The sequence below is a fragment of the Podarcis bocagei genome, assembly GCF_964188305.1.
Source record: "Podarcis bocagei genome assembly, chromosome: 6".
In the NCBI taxonomy this organism is placed as follows: Eukaryota; Metazoa; Chordata; class Lepidosauria; order Squamata; family Lacertidae; genus Podarcis; species Podarcis bocagei.
In genome coordinates, this window is record NC_138130.1 from 92,872,300 (window position 1) to 92,886,950 (window position 14,651).

At 47.0% G+C, this 14,651-nt stretch overlaps 1 long non-coding RNA gene across 1 annotated transcript; it reads left to right on the plus strand.

Moving 5' to 3' along the window:
• Window positions 1-877: 877 nt before the first annotated feature.
• On the plus strand, window positions 878-14,105 carry LOC308588862. Its single transcript, XR_014008942.1, has 2 exons — window positions 878-935; window positions 13,721-14,105. It is a non-coding gene; the product is annotated as an uncharacterized lncRNA (long non-coding RNA).
• Window positions 14,106-14,651: the final 546 nt, after the last annotated feature.

The following is a 14,651-nucleotide window of genomic DNA, read 5'->3' on the forward strand; positions in this document are numbered from 1 at the left end:
TCATAGGATTCCTATCAGGTAATAATACAGTCGTACCTTGGAAGTCAAATGGAATCTGTTCTGGAAGTCCATTGGACTTCCAAAACATTTGGAAAACAAAGCGCCCCGTCGGACGTTAGGCTTCCAAAAATAGTTCACAAACAGTCACTTTAGGGTTTGCGGCGTTCAGAAGCCAAAACGTTTGAGAACTAAGCTGTTCGAAAAGCAAAGTAAAACTGTAATAATAATAATAATAATTTTATTATTTGAACCCAGCCCACCTGACTGGGTTGCCACAGCCACTCTAGATGCTTTGCACTATTAATTGCTATTTATCAAGGGTGAGGAATGCTCACTGCCAATCCTCTCGCTGCTTTGGTAACACGGACAGGCCTGACTAACGGGTGGAATGACCCTTCAGAGCTCCCCCCTTTTTTTGTCACTAATGAATTCCACTCTGCTAATTGGTTTTATCCAAAGAATTATGTAGGATGTTTTCTCCCTGGGCACGTCGTGTTTCTCCGCTTGCAATTTATATCTTGCTTATTGATGCGGGCGTGAAGGAATGAAAATACACCCTGGCCATGGCTATCTTTCACACAACGGCTAATCAATCATCTTGCCTGTTGTCGAACCTGCTTCATTCAACCTGCATGCTGATGATATTGCTTAAGGGGGGCCGATGGGGGGGAAGGAGAATGAGGTAAGGTAAAAGGTAAAAGACCCCTGGACAGAATAAGTCCAGTCAAAGGCAACTATGGGGTTGCAGCGCTCATCTCGCTTTCAGGCTGAGGGAGCAGGCATTTGTCCACAGACAGCTTTCTGGCTCATGTGGCCGACAGAGGACTAACTGCCTCCATGTTCTAACTGGTTGCTGTGACAACCAGTTTGTCGTTGCTGGTAGTTTTGAAAGATAACTGCTCAGTTGCTGTCACCTCAGGACCAACTTCCCTCTGGTATATTTATTTGCTTGTTATGTAACCTAAGCCAGCCTTCAGGTACAGTTCTGTAAACCTGAATGAATCTGAGAGTAAAATAGTTTTATATTAACATGAATTAAGAGGGATTCAAAGGGATTTTTAACCAGGAAGGCAACTTTATTAGTAGAATTCAGATGAGTTAGCAACAAGCTGATCACTGCATAAACTTAAAAAGGGGATTGTTTAACTCTGCTAAGCTAAACCTTCCCACAGGCTAAACCACTTTTGGTGCAATGGAACACTGTGACAGAAACCAGAGTGCACAGGAACACCGTTTACCTTCCCGCTGGAGCAGTACCTATTTATCTACTTGCACTTTGACTTGCTTTTGAACTGCTAGGTTGGCAGGAGCTGGGACCGAGCAAGGGGAGCTCACCCTGTTGCAGGGATTCGAACCGCGACCTTCTGATTGGCAAGCCCAAGAGGCTTGGTGGTTTAGACCACAGCGCCACCCGCTCCGTAAATGAAGTAGAGGGAAGGGGCCATTTCCTAGTTTACATTGGTGCATCTAGCTCAGTAGTCTAGACTCTGCACAAGGGTTTCAGCCTTACCTGAAGATACCAGGAATTGAACCTAGAACCCTTTTGCATGTAAAGTGTGTGCTCCACCATTGAGATATGGCTCCTTCATGTTTTATAGGACCCCCGCTATGAATGTTCTAAAGGACCCTTGTTTTCAAAGGACTCTTTGTTGGAGACATCATCTAGTTCTGTCTGCCTCTGCTAAATGGCTTCAGATCTGTTCTTGTATCCAGTCCTCCTCTCCTCCCACCCTACCACGATTCATTGGACTTATCTCTGTCTGCTTCAAGGAAGCTACCTTGAATGGAGTCAGACATCTGAAGGCAACCCTGTATTGGGAAATTTTTAAACATCTAATGTTTTACCATTTTTATGTGCTGTAAGCTGCCCAGACTGGCTGGGGAAACTCAGTCAGATGGGTGGGGCATAAATAATAAAATCATCATCATCAATTGTTATTATCATTGCTCCGTCTTGCTCTGTCCTGTCAACGTTGATTGGAAGTGGCACTCCAAGATTTCAGGTGGAGAATCTCTCGCAGCCAGGGATTGAATCTGGGGTCTTCGGCATGCATGAAAGTTGCTCCACCACAAACGGCAGCCATGGATTAAAAGTGCAAACTGGGTTTCACTTTGCAGATTGCTTCAGAAAGTGTGAATTAGGTAGGATCACCTTTAAACCAAATTGATTTTCTCCTCCAACCCTAGTTATCTTCATGAACTTGTCTGTCATCCTTGGGCAGGGGCTGTGCCAACCTGTACCATCCCAATGTTTGCATCTATGCTGCCAAGACGTGTTTCATCCAGAACAACATGAAGGCATCTCTGATTAAGGCCTCCTTGCATGGTTCCGTTTTGCCTGAAATCCTATTCAGTCTTTCCACAAAAGTTTCTCTCTCTCTCTCTCTCTCTCTCTCTCTCTCTCTCTCTCTCTCTCTCTCTCTCTCTCCTGTTCGTAAATTTAATTCCCAGCCCTGGGATTTTTGTCTTGCTTTTTTTTTTAGTTCTGATGAGAGTGAACAGCTGGCTTGTACTGTGGATTTTGTTGACAGCGTTCAGTTGTTACTCTTTTTTTTTTGGTCAGACGGAGCCTGCGTCGCTTTGTCTGGCTACTGTCTGACATGTCAGCTTACACACTGCTCCAGCCCCCAGCTGTTCCCTCCTTTCATGCTATGGATCGCACTTTGCATTAGATTTAAACGTGCCTTCAGAAAATAGTAATAATAAAAATGTCGGCGGAGCTGATCAGTTGCCACAGCAACCTGCAAAATGGGAGAAACCTGATCCTGGAGCAGCCAAGAACTTTGTTGGAAAGGATTTCTGCATATGTGTTTGAGGGCACACTTATCGGCCCATCTTGAAAGTGATCATAATGGCAGCTGAAGAGGCACTGCTTTGAACACTGAAAATGCAATGAAAACCTTGATTTACTTAAGGGAAAAACACAACTTCAAAACCCCGTTAAACTTTTGATGTGTGTTACAAAGACTTTGGGAAGTGTCTCGACACAACATTTTGCCTCCAAGGATGGTGGGACAAATGAAAGTAAAAGAAAGAATAGATATTTCTGTTGTTGTTTTTTAACTTCTGTTCACACATACGGTATTTTTCCTTGTTGTTGTTTAGTCGTTTAGTCGTGTCCATGGACCAGAGCACGCCAGGCACTCCTGTCTTCCACTGCCTCCCGCAGTTTGGTCAAACTCATGCTGCTAGCTTCGAGAACACTGTCCAACCATCTCGTCCTCTGTCATCCCCTTCTCCTTGTGCCCTCCATCTTTCCCAACACCAGGGTCTTTTCTAGGGAGTCTTCTCTTCTCATGAGGTGGCCAAAGTATTGGAGCCTCAGCTTCACGATCTGTCTTTCCAGTGAGCACTCAGGGCTGATTTCCTTAAGAATGGATAGGTTTGATCTTCTTGCAGTCCATGGGACTCTCAAGAGTCTCCTCCAGCACCATAATTCAAAAGCATCAATTCTTCGGCAATCAGCCTTCTTTATGGTCCAGCTCTCACTGCCATACATCACTACTGGGAAAACCATAGCTTTAACTATACGGACCTTTGTTGGCAAGGTGATGTCTCTGCTTTGTCATTGCTATTTTTTCTTAACTGAGACCAATTCATACTTGGCACAGTGTCTGATTGTGCAAACAACTTCACCCATATATTTTCTTCAGGTTTCCACCATTGATTTTCCAATTTAACTGAGCAGCCTGAAAGCCACTGTGGAATGTATCTTCCTTGGACTGCTTGGACGGCAATTACCCTAGGAGAGGCAAATAAGAAATTGGAATCTGAGGGGTTCTTGAATCCCCTGGGGTGGTTTCTGGTTTGCATGGCAGGCACCCCAGCCAATACCCTCATCTCACTATGGAATGGTGAGATGAGAAGAGCTATCAGTTTGGATCGTCCTGAGCACTCTCTCCAGCTCTGTGGAGTTCAGCTGGCTCACTGCTTTCCAGGAGAGTTTCAAGCGATGAAGCTAGACAACAGTTTGAGTTGAAGCTGGAAGCTGGAGCAAGATTGTTTTCTTCTGTCCCAAAGGGTGGAACCTGAACTCACAGCTTCAGGTTACAAGAAAGGATAGTCCAACTAAACATCAGGAAGGCCTTTCTGATGATGAAATTTGTTTGACAGTGAAACGGTCTCCTTTGGGAGGTGGTGGACTCTCCTTCCTTGGAGGTTTTAAAGCAGAGGCTGGATGACTATCTGTCATGGATGCTATAGGGTGGGAGGTGGGGTGGGGTTGGACTTGATGACCCTTGGGGTCCCTTCCAACTCTACAATTCTGTGATTATCAGTCGGGGGACTCTGGATCTCAGAAGTAGGTAAACAACCTATTCTGGAAGGGGTTGTTCTTCCTGTGAATGACCAGGTATGTAGTCTGGGGTACTCCTTGATTCAACTTTGACACTGGACACCTAAGTTGCTGCAATGATCTGGAGTGCATATTTCCACTCCTTGCCCAAGTGAGCTCCCAATTAGAGTACTATGATGTGCTCTGCATGAGGCTGCTCCTGAATATATATTGCTGCTAGTGAAAAATGTGGCCAACAGAGTTTTGACTCATCAAGGCAATGTGAGATCATATAGCACTATAGTCCTTAAAGATCTGCAGTTCAAGGTGCTGGATTTAAGGTATAAAGTCCTAAACAGCTTAGGACTCAGCTACTGTTCTGTCTTGAGCATGGTTTCAGATTCCACCACCAAGTGAAATCCAGGCTGCTCATGGTTCCCACACCACTAAGTTAATACCAAAAAGGACCAGAAAGGATTGTTCAATGCTTGGCCCTTATTTAAAGCATCATTGAGAAGTTGTGAGGGGATACAGAAGTTCTCTCTGTGGTCTTGACAGTGATGAGTCCTTCACACCACCAACCTTTTAGCATTCAGCGCATGATGGACCAGTATGCATTTATTGACTGGAAGACAATTATCAAAATGAGCTAAGCGATTTTACACAAAGTACAGAGAAAGCAATCTTCAAGGTTCTTTTTTTTAAAAAAAAAATGGAGCCATTTAATGCTCAACAATGCGTCTTTGTTTTGCACTTAAATCCCCACTAAAGCTCCTAGTTACAAAAGTTAAATCATGAGATTTCCCCTCCCACAACGAAAGATTTCACCATTTTTTAATGGGAGAACAGGGCTGTTACACGTGTCCTCATTTTCACCTGTGAAATGGGTCCCGGCCAGGAGGCAAGGCAGAAATAGCTAGGTTTGGAAACAAGAAGACAAAGGGCAGGATTCCCCTACTGAGCTCTGTTAGTGACTGCCTTATACTGCGTATAATGTTTCCTTTCTGAGCAGGATATATAAGTCTTTACTGAATGTCCACTTATTTGGGTTTTAGCTTTGTTTTAAATGCATGTGTTGTTTTTGTGTGTTTTCAACTGTTTTTAATTATTGTTAGGTGTAAATCACCTTCACATGGTTGTTTAGAAGCTGATTGATAAATTATTTGGAATAATAATAATAATAATAATAATAATAATAATAATAATAATAATTTCAGTACTGTCTACATCAGGTATCTTCGACCTTTTAGACCCACAACCCACTTTTAACCCAAACATTTGGGGACTGATTTCTTAATCTTGCATGGTGGTAGTGCTTGGATTAAGCCATGACCCCCCAAGGGAGCGGGTGGCGAAGTGGTCTAAACCACGGAGCCTCTTGGGCTTGCCTATCGGAAGGTCGGCAGTTTGAGTCTGCCCAATGGGGTGAGCTCCTGTTGCTCTGTCAGCTCCTGCCAACCTAGCAGTTCGAAAGCATACCAGTATGAGTAGATAAATAGGCTCCTCTTTGGCAGGAATGTAAATGGTATTTCTGTGTGCTCTGGGACTCGGCAAGAAGCTCTGCCATTGAGTAATGGGCCTTCCCCAAAAACGGACTGAAAAGAATTTCTTCTCCATCTCTAAACACCCCAAATCTGTTTGTTAAGCGTACGGCATCAAGCCTTGAGGCATGTGACCTGACAGAGCATTCCCACCACAACCCCAGAGGACTGGTTTTTAAACTCATCTTCTCCACCCCAAAGTTTTCATCGAAAGATTCTCCTCTAAACCAAGAAGCCATTAGCAGAGGTTATCACATTTTACTGAGCAGACTACCTACCTACTCAAAGGCAAGGCAGTCTTATCCCGAATGCGCATTTCCTATAGACACTCAAATAATACACAACACCAATTAGCATTAATGAGAGCTTAAATCACCCCATGCTGAGATACGAATATATATAATAAGCACTGTGAGCTCGAGGAGGGAAATGTGTTGAGGTAAATCTAAATGAGGAAATGGTAATGCAGAAGCAGAAATGGTGGTATTTGTAGACCTGGATAACAAACCACAGAGAGGGGAGCAAAAGGCATCTGCTGACAGAAACTTCAAGCCAGGGCTGGGTCCAGGTTTGAGGGAACCCATGGCAAAGGGCCCTCCGGCAGAACCTGCCTACAACAGAGGGTCTCCTGTCAGGAGAAGGGTTGCAGCTTAGTGGTAGAGCATCTGCTTTGCATGCAGAAGGTCCCAGGTTCGAGCCCCAGCATCTCCAAGTTGGACTAGGAATGTGTCGGGTCTGAAATCCTGGAGAGCCAGCACCCATCAGTGTACAAAATACTGAGCTAAATGGACCATTGAAGCACTATAGCCAGCACCAGGTAGATTGGTAGCAGGAGTTGCCATTTTAATTTCCCACAATGCACTTCATCAGTGGCGTAGCGTGGGGGGTGCCAGGGGTGCCAGCCGCACCGGGCACAACATTTGGGGGGGCGCGTTTGGCTGGCCCTCCTTGAGGAAGCAGGAACCCCACTGTCCAGGCGGAGAGACCTCCTCCCGCCGCCAGCCTTCGGAAGGCTGCTCCGAAGCCTGGCGGTGGGGCAGAGAGCAGTGGCGTAGCGTGGGGGGTGCAGGGGGTGCACGCCGCCTGCCATGCCGCCCTGGCTGCTTCAACCACGTCCGACAGCCGGCTCGAGGCTCCTTCCGGCCGGGTCTCCCGACGGGGCGCTGCGGGCGGAGGCTCCGGCACCAAGCGCCACGCCGCCCAGGCTCGGGTCGCTGTCTGGACGCGCACAGCCCGCCCCGCACCATCGGTGGCGCTCTAGTGCCTGCGCGCCAAGACCGCCCACCCGCCCCGACGGGGCGCCCCCTCACCCGCGCCGGAGGCCGGCCGACACACTGGCCCCAGAGCCGCCCCCTCCCCGTGCCAGAAAGAAGCCCCTTCCCTGCGCCAGAAAGAAGCCACGTCGGGACTAGCCGGGCCGGGGAGGGAGACTGAGAAGGCTGCGCCGCGACGCCCAAAGATGCGCGTCTTGGCGCAAAGGGGCCCGCGGCACCCAGACGCGGAAGGGACCCTCTCCCCCTGACCCGCCACTGAACTGCAATTTCCAGCTCCCTTGGCAAATCCCAGTCCCCAATCCCCAAGATGCTTTATTTGAGGCAGGGGTCCTTTAATTGCAAAAACAACACCATGGAGGGCAGTAGTCACCATGACGTTTGCCCCAGAGTAGAGCCGTCAGTATTAATGACCATGGTTAGGGTTACTTGCCTTGCCCCGGGTTTGGGGGCGCAAATTACTTGCCATGCCCCGGGTGCTGATAACCCACGCTACGCCGCTGCACTTCATGAAGGCACTGTGAAACCCTGAGCTGGCCCAACCAGTGCAGGTCAGAGCACATGAAAAAGCATTGCTAGGTGGCTCCAGATCAGGCCTTTTCTGGTGGGCACTGTCAGGGTGCAAATATCTCACAGACAAGAGGTTATCTCAGGCTTTACTGATCTGGCACCCTCCAGATATTTGGACTACCAATATTTGGCCCACCCAACCCTGCAGCACTCTGCCTCCAACAAAGTTTGAGAAGCCAGGCATCACACAGCAGCATGGAAATGGACCAAAGGACTTCTGAAAACATTCCTTCTGTCTTTGGAAAGGCTTTACTCCTCTCACAGAGCTAAAATGACCAGAGTGGTTCAACAATCAGTCCCTCTTTCCGGGGAACACTGTAGCTCCCTGAAGGGGAATTGGGGATCCCCTATTTAATCTCAGAAGCCTTAACAAACTACCGTTCCCATGTTTCCATACACTCCAAGTGTCCTGATTTTCCAGGAACAGTCCTGGTACAGTGGTACCTCGGGATGCAAACAGGATCCGTTCCGGAGCCCCTTTCGCATCCTGAAGCAAATGTAACTAGCAATGGCACGTCTGCGCACGTGATGTCATTTTGCGCGTCTGCGCATGCGCGAGCGGTGAAACCCAGAAGTAACGTGCTCCGTTACTTCTGGATTGCCATGGAATGCAACTCAAACGTGCTCAACATGAAGCATATTCAACCCGAGGTATGACTGTATTGTAGAAGCCTTCTCGGTTTCGGATCTGATCCTGGAATGCCCTACTTTCTCTTTTTCCTCCGCGCCATGTCTCAGAGACCAATTAAAAGTGTGTGCAGTGGTGGAGGAACACTCTCTGGCATTCGGGGCAGGATGCCGAGGGTGGGGCAAACTGCCCGGTGGTGCATGCATGACATCCGTACGGACTGCGTACATGTGGCATCCCATACGGACTGCACACACGCGGCAGCCATGAGGTCGCCATGCGAGAGGCAGCCTATATGGACGCCCATATGAACGGTGCACATGCGCGGCAGCCCATACGGATGCTTCACAAGCGGCACCCATGCTAACTGTGCACGCACCCTTGGCTGTTCTACAGCTGGGGGGAGGCAGCGGGCCATCTTGACACCCCCCTGAGTGGTGCCCAGGGCAGCCCGCCCCCTCCGTCCCCCTTCGTATGCCCCTGAGTGTGTGTGTAGGTGCAAAAAAGGGAGTCCCATTTATACTGAAAATAAAATACCTGCACCAAAGGAAGGAAATGGTCAAGCTGGCATACAGAGCCCTTCCTATAATTTTGAAGGAAAGGGTCACCAATCCACTTTAAATTCTTTCACTGTAATGCTTCAGTAGCCAGCCATTTCGTAGGAAACGTAGGGGAGCGTTTATTCCTTTATTGTACATGGAGTATACACTGAGTACACACTGTGTACTCAGAAGGAAGTCCCACTGTATTCAATGGAGCTTACTCACCAGTAACTAGGTAAAGACTGGGCAGCCTTACACTGCAATCTCAAGCATTTTTACTCAGAACTAAGTCTCACTCAGTTTGATAGGATTTACTCTCTGGTATGTTCTTGACGCGGGTGGCGCTGTGGTTTAAACCACAGAGCCTAGGACTTGCCGACCAGAAGGTCGGTGGTTCGAATCCCCGCGACAGGGTGAGCTCCCGTTGCTCAGTCCCTGCTCCTGCCAACCTAGCAGTTCGAAAGCACGTCAAAGTGCAAGTAGATGAATAGGTACCGCTCCGGCAGGAAGGTAAATGGCGTTTCCGTGCGCTGCTCTGGTTTGCCAGAAGAGGCTTAGTCATGCTGGCCACATGACCCAGAAGCTGTACGCCGGCTCCCTCGGCCAATAAAGCGAGATGAGTGCCACAACCCCAGAGTTGGTCACAACTGGACCTAATGGTTTACCTTTTATGTTCTTGATCACTCAAAATTTTCATCAACATCATCATCATCATCAGTGCCAACCTGAATAAAATATTGGAGGGGGCAGGTAATTCCTGCCCCACAGAATCAATCACATGACATGATGCACATACACTATTTGAATGGCAATGCCCATCAACTTTTTTTTGGGGGGGGGCCAAAATATTTTATTCTAGGCCCCTAGAACTTGGCTCCTATGATGATGATGATTTTCCCCCATCTTTATTCCTGACAGGGACTCAAGGCAGCTTGCTGCTAGGATCTTATTTCCTCCCACTGATCTGTGGAAGGTGTTGCAGATATTTTATTGACGACAATTCTGTGTGGTCAGTTTGGCAGAAAGGTTGACATTGGCTCCAGTGACCGATGTATATGTGTCTTTGGTGTCTATGTGTACGGGAGGTCAAACTCAGGGGAAGCTTTCTGGTGTAGGTCAGAATGTCCCTGTTTTTATCTGAGGAATGTTGGAGGGCGTGGGCTTCTTGTTTTGCAAGAGGTGGAAGGCACGACTTTCAAAATGGTTTAGAGGGGCTTTAAATGTATGTTGTGGATGCGACCCTGAACTCTCTCCTGACACGTACGTTTGTAAGGAGGGACATTTACAGCAAATCAAGTACAGCCCAGACGCAGGCTTATCTCCTCAGTGAAAACTAGGTCAAAAGAAAACTTAAAAGCGACTGTTCGGAGGAGAGAGAGAGGAATATATTTGTGTGTTGCTTATGTGTGTGCATCTTCAATAACTGTAAAGGCAATTAGTTCAGTGGGCTGTAAAGCAACAATCATTTGGGATGGATTTCTGTGTGCCTTTTCATATCACAGTTTTCATCCACTGCTTTATTTTCGTAGCCACTCTGATATCTTAGCATCGTTTTCCCCCCTACTAGAGTCATTGCCAAACATTTGAAAATGTTATAGAGAAAGGCAAAAATGCTTGGTGCGTTACAAATACACACACGCATACCCTCCCTACTCGACACCTTTTCCAGCCCTCCGGCTAATATTTTTTCAAATGTTAATGGTGCTTTTTACAATTGTATGAGGTTCGGGAAGGAAGAAACATATTGTCTCATGAGAGGGATAAGATCGGGATCTTTTTTAAAATACCAGAGCTGAGCAGACATTTTTCAAAAGACACTTTTTCTGGGATCATTTCTTTTTTTTCTTCCTGCCCCCTCCCTAGAAAAAGAAATATAGGAATACAGGAAGAAGAGGTGAATTTAGGGCAGTGCAACCGGTTCCTCCTCACTGTGTTCTGAGCCTAGGGGGCGCTGCTGGGCGCTGCAAATATGATGTAGTGATTTGAGCAGAACAGAAGGTGAGAGGCAAGGGGTGACCCGAATTTTGGCCTTGCATAGGGCGCTGGTGAAATTTGAAAGACCAAAGTCCGCCCCTTCAGGAAGGTGCCTTGTACCAACTCTGCCATTGGTCTATCCAGCTCAGTCTTGCCCACACTGACTGACAGTAGCTATCCAGGGTTTCAGACAAGGGAATATTCCCAGCCGTACCAGGAAATGCCTGGGATTGAACCTGCGGCCCCTGAGCTATGGACCTTCCCTACATCGGTCCAATATACCCGAAGGAGCGTCTCCACCCCATTCGTTCTACCCAGACACTGAGGTCCAGTGCCGAGGGCCTTCTGGCGGTTCCCTCACTGCGAGAAGCCAAGTTACAGGGAACCAGGCAGAGGGCCTTCTCAGTAGTGGCACCCACCCTGTGGAACACCCTCCCATTAGATGTCAAAGAGAAAAACAACTACCAGACCTTTAGAAGACATCTGAAGGCAGCCCTGTTTAGGGAAGCTTTTACTGTTTGATGGAGTCCTGTATTTTAGTATTTTGTTGGAAGCCGCCCAGAGTGGATGGGGAAGCCCAGCCAGATGGGCGGGGTATAAATAATAATAATAATAATAATAATAATAATAATAATAATAATAATAATAATAACAACAGTGGTACCTCGGGTTAAGTACTTAATTCCTTCTGGAGGTCCTTTCTTAACCTGAAACTGCTCTTAACCTGAAGCACCACTTTAGCTAATGGGGCCTCCTGCTGCCACCGTGCCGCCGGAGCACGATTTCTGTTCTCATCCTGAAGCAAAGTTCTTAACCTGAACACTATTTCTGGATTAGCGGAGTCTGTAACCTGAAGCGTATGTAACCTGAGGTACCACTGTATTATTATTGCATTTCCCCTGAATATTCACAATTTCTTTTTCTTTTGGTATGGTTTAACCATCAATCCTTCTTCCCAGGCAAACTCTGGGAATCACAGTGCTGAGTGGGGAACAGGGGTCTCCTAACAGCGCTCAACACCCTTAACAAACTGCAGCTCTCAGGATTCTTGGGTGGGGGGAAGACTTTGGCCAGGGGCATAGGAAGGGGGGCGGGGGCACCCCAAGTATCACCATGGAGGGGGGTGACAAATTATCAAGGAACAATTACTGCCCTACTAGGGCAGTTCATGAAAAACTTTTTTTTTTAAAAAAATGCCTGTTTCAAAGGTCTTATTGTCATGGTCCGGTCTACGGGTGATCAAAGTCCCTGCTGAGGATGTTGGGTCCAGGGGCAAGATGGTGGGGTGGAAGCAGGAATGAGAGTCCAGAAGCCTGGAGTCAGGAAGCCAAGAGTCCGAGAGTCAGGAAGCAAGGAGTCATGAAGTCAAGGGTCCGAGGGTCGAGAAGCAAGGAGTCAAGAAGCCTAGGTCCGAGGATCAGGAAGCAAGAAGCCAAACACAGCAAGGCAGGAAACGTGTTGTTGTGGCAAAGAGCCAAAGGGAAATGCTGACCTTATATCCCTTCCTGGTTCTTGCCACCAGATTACCAAGCGGCCTCACCTGTGCGGCCGCATCTTGCCTCTCCAGAACAAACTTAGGAAGGCCCCAGTCCTGCGAAGCCCTACTGGTCACAGGGCCTGGCTCCTGCACGCACTCCTGACACTTATCTTACACCACTAGGGATTATATAGTTATATATGAAATTTCATGCATACAAGTTAATATCTTGACCCTCCTCCACGAAAATAGCTGCTTACAGTGTTGCCTCGCGAGACGAAAATAATCCGTTCCGCGAGTCTCTTCATCTAGTGGTTTTTTCGTCTTGCGAAGCAACCCTATTAGTGGCTTAGCGGATTAGCGCTATTAGCGGTTTAGCGGCTATTAAAGGTTTAGCGGCTTAGTGGCTAAAAGGCTATTAGCGGCTTAGCGGCTTAGAAAAAGGGGGGAAGCAAAAAAAATCGCAAGACTTGCAAGACGTTTTCGTCTTGCGAAGCAAGCCCATAGGGAAATTCGTGTTGCGAAGCGCATCGAAAAACAGAAAACCCTTTCGTCTAGCGGGTTTTTCGTCTTGCGAGGCATTCGTCTTGTGGGGCACCACTGTACTTGGCTGTATTCCTATGTCGAATAGGAATGGGTGAAATTTCAATTCAGTGGAGCAGGGTCAAAATATACACATAATATCTTTACTTACTGTGACAGCACCTGCACTTTGGAACTCCCCGCCTATTGCAACAAAGCACGTGACTTTGCTAGACTCTTTTCGGGCAGCTGCTCAAAGCATTCTTCTTTAGGCAAGCATTCTTAGATGCTTAGGAAGCTGAAGTAATTTTAATCTTAATATTTTAGCTTTTGTATGTTTTAAAGTAGGATTGTTATTTTTTCTTGATTTTACTGCTGTGGTTTTTTGTTTTGTTTTGGTGAACCACTTTGCGGGTTTTTAAAAATAAATTTTATTAAATAAACAAACAATAAATATAAATAAAATAACACAAGCCGAAACACAAGCCATCCTGTAGATTTAAGTATCTGTCCACAGCCGCCTACTTGTTATCAGAGGCCCAGAATCCACATTCCTTTGTAAGAAAATATGAAATAACTTAAAATCAATTTTTGCAGGCAAAAGAAATCACTGTGGGAGGAGGTGACAAAGAAATTTTCCGCACTGGGTACCACCTGTCCTTCCTATGCCTCTGGCCTTGGCTGCATTAAAGTGGTATGATACTGCTTCAAATGTCTAATGCAGATGGGACGTTGGATGGTGTGAAAGTTTGGTGTTTGTACCCCCCCAAAGCAGAAGAAGAAGAAGAAGAAGAAGAAGAAGAAGAAGAAGAAGAAGAAGAAGAAGAGGGGGAGGGGGAGGGGGAGGAGGAAGAAGAAGAAGAGGTGGTGATGAGGAAAAGCCACATTGGCTATAATTTACTTCATTTGGGTCTTTTCTCAGGGCTTCCTCTTTTGCTACAAACATTGAGCCGGCTGACAGAACATCGCTAAATAGGAGGTGGCTTCTGCTGATGGATGCTATGGCAGAATCGCCGCATGTTTATCTACTTAACGGCCCCGTAGAGTTGCCAAGTTCTACATCGTGCACTGATCTTGCTGCGAGGCAGAATTTATACCTCCCCATTAGGACAGTCTTAATTTTTTCCTTCTGCCAAGAGGAAGACAGCGTATTCACAAAGGCGAGAAAGAGAATTCCTGCTAAAAATGGAATACTCTTGGATGTGTATGTTTCCCCCGCCTGCTCTTTACTTCTCCGGTATCAGACATGAGTTTTGGAAGTCATTTGGAACCGTAACAGGAGCATAATGGGCCTTGCCTTAAGTGCATTTTTTTGGTGTGTGCTATGAAATCTGATGGCCTCTCCTTCTTCTCTGGCCCTATAAGTTCCCAAGGCAGCTTCCCAGAAAGGAAAAAAGGGATCCTGCAGTGGTCTACAGCAGGGATTGGGAACCTGTGGCCCTCCAGATGTTGTGGTCCATTGGATTGCTCGCCCACCTTCTATCCAAATTTTCCAGGGAGGGTTGCAACAATATAAAAATGGAAGATTAAAACCAACTCAACCATGTTTTGGTTGAGATTCCTGCACTGTGGGGGGTTGGAACATTAACAACTTAGGACCATCATGTACCCTCTCATCTGCTTTGATCTGTGAAATTGGATCTACTACAGGTGCCACATAATACCCATTCCACATTTGTAATAACTCAGTCATTTAATATGGCAGTGGTTACACTTTGGAACTCCCTGCTTATTGAGATCAAGCAGGCATCGCCACTGTACTCTTTTCGGTGCCGGTTAAAAACATTATTGTTTAGACCTGCCTACCCAGGCCCTAAGACACGGGTGGCGCTTTGGGTTAAACCACAGAGCCG